We start from the raw sequence: 2,778 nt of genomic DNA on the forward strand, positions 1-2,778 counted from the left end.
AAAAAAAAAAAAAAAAAAAAAAAAAAATCTAAAACCAGCTAGGGTCACTAGGGTCACCTGTTCAAGTTTGTACTGGTTAGGGATCCTATCTCCTTCTGATATCTGGTCAGGAGTGGAGGAGCTCTGGTGGTGTTGGGCCATCTGGTTTCTTTATGCAGCTATGCCTACAAATAAAATAAAGAAACTAAAGAAACATAGTAAGAAAAAGAACTTTCCCAGTTATTTCATCAGGGTGGCCCTGGTAATATTTTAATTAACTTTTCGTTTATTTATTTATTTATTTATTTTTTAAACCAGTGTCTTCTGCTGTCACCCAGGCTGGAATGCAGTGGCTCGATCTCAGCTCACTGCAACCTCCACTTCCCCCCACGTTCAGGTGATTCTCCTGCCATAGCCTCACACCGGGCTAATTTTTTGTATTTTTAGTGGAGACAGCATTTTGCCATGTTGGCCAGGCTGCTCTCGATCTCTTGACCTCGCGATCTGCCTGCCTCGGCCTCCCAAAGTGCTGGGATTACAGTCATGGGCCACCGCACCCGACCTAACTTTTCTTAAATGTATGTAGAGCTCACATTTATTTCAGTGTTTAATACTGTAAGTGTTTTAGGCCTTTCTAAGTTTGGTGATGTTTTTGTGACCAGAAATATGCCATAGAAACAACTATTTCTATCAACTAGGCTACAGCAAAATTGGGGTAATTACGGGTCACAGTTTTCAAGAACATTTTAAATCCTCACACTAAATGGGAACTTACTGTATTCAGCAGGCAATGGAGAGTCAGAAAAGCTTAAGCAAAAATATGAAATTCTTGTACCAGAAGATAGTTGAGACATAATTTTATGAAACATCAGTTTTATAACAAAGTTATTAAATTATGTAGATACTATTAGGGCTGTGAAGATAAAGGCCACATAGGCCAATTTATTTGCAAGTCAGCACATAAACATAGAAGGATGATTAACAATATACGCTTGTAGCTTATGCTAAATGTTGGTGGGAACAGACAATAAATTATGGAGAACTTCAGAGGACACTAAGCTTGGATGGGATCTTGGAAGTTTTACAGGTCAATGCCACTCCATCTATTGGCTGATTTTCACTAGGTTAATAAATGAACAATGAAGATAACACACACCAGAAGTTAAAATCTCATTTCATTGAGTATCTGCTACATCTATGCCACTGTAGTGTACTAGGTGCCTTACAGCACTTTTAAGTCCTCTACTTACAAAACGCTTTTCACAAAATATGAAATTCCAAGTAAAGGTTCAGACATAAGATGTTTGTTTTTAAATTTTTTTTTTTCTTCTTTTGAGACAGAGTCTTGCTCTGTCCCCCAGGCTGGAGTGCAGCGGCGCCATGTCAGCTCACTGCAAGCTCTGCCGCTCAGGTTCAAGCGATTCTCCTGCCTCAGCCTCCTGAGTATCTGGAACTACAGGCGTGTGCCACCACATCCAGCTAATTTTTGTACTTTGGATATGAGATAGGGTTTCAATATGTTAGCCAGGATGAGTCTCAATCTCCTGACTTCGTGATCCGCCCGCCTCGGCCTCCCAAAGCGCTGAGATTACAGGCGTGAGCCACCGCACCTGGCCTGTTTTTAAAATCTTTATACAGCCTGGTATCCTTTTTCCTTTCCTTCCTTTTACCCTTTTATGAGTTTTATCTTAGACTAACCTCTGTAATGTTGCTATATGCCATTACTCAATTGCTGTGTTTGATGAATCACAAAATGGTGTAAAACTTCTATTAATGTTCTTTTTAAATAAAATATTTATGAATGCATCCAGCAAAATGCTTAAAATTTGGGTATTCACAAAGTGTTAGTTTTCTGTGGATCTCTCTAACAATGTGAAAACCCAAAATGAATATAAAATATTAATATATATTTCAAAGTATTCTACAAGTATAAAAACTATCTCATTTTTATTTTCATGTATGTAAAACATTAATAATTTTTAGTCAACATAAACATGATCCTTACATCTAAACTTCTATTAGTTCAATTAAGAGCTAATATAGTATCCTAAAGTAATCGAATATTCAGAGATAAAGTATTCTGACTTGGAATATACATAAAATTATTTTCAGCTGAGTGCAGTGGACTATGCCTACTTCAGCACTTTGGGAGGCCAAGGCAGGTGGATTGCTTGAGGTCAGGAGTTTGAGACCAGCCTGGCCAACATGGTGAAGCCCCATCTCTACTAAAAGTAGCCAGGAATGGTGGAGTGTGCCTGTAATCCCAACTACTCTGGAGGCTGAGGCAGGAAAACCACCTGAACCTCAGAGGTGGAGGCTGCAGTGAGCCGAGATCATGCCAGTGCACTCCAGCCTGGGTGACAGAGTGAGATTCCACATCAAAATAGTAATAACAATAATAATGATAATAATAATTACCATTTTCTGTGACTCACAAGATAAAATAGCATTACAGAATACTGAATAATCCTGAATTTGGTTTTGTTGGTTTTATTTTGCTTTTTATTTCATTTTGTTCACCTCGACCAGTGGGCCAGTGGGTCTTCGGTGCAGCTGCATTTTCATTTTTAGGATCAAGATTTTAAAACTTAAAGTGGCAATTTCTCTAATTTTTTGACAGCTATTTCTCAGGTTGCAAGTTAAAATTTCCATTTTACTAAAGTCTTTGGTTTAATAATGAGTTTATAATCACTTAATATATAGTTTAATGAGTAATGAGGGGTACTACAAAATTTCAGAAGTCAAAACTAAAGAACTTATTCACGGAACCAAACACCACCTGTTTCCCAAACACCTATT

At 37.8% G+C, this 2,778-nt stretch overlaps 1 long non-coding RNA gene across 1 annotated transcript in view; it reads left to right on the forward strand.

Moving 5' to 3' along the window:
• Positions 1–2,778, forward strand: part of LOC108523193 (uncharacterized) — a 14,977-nt gene that overhangs the window by 9,691 nt on the left and 2,508 nt on the right. The gene's annotated exons all lie outside the window — the stretch shown is intronic.

The sequence above is a fragment of the Rhinopithecus bieti genome, unplaced genomic scaffold (genome assembly GCF_001698545.2).
Source record: "Rhinopithecus bieti isolate Rb0 unplaced genomic scaffold, ASM169854v2 scaffold_73241, whole genome shotgun sequence".
NCBI classification, from domain to species: domain Eukaryota; kingdom Metazoa; phylum Chordata; class Mammalia; order Primates; family Cercopithecidae; genus Rhinopithecus; species Rhinopithecus bieti.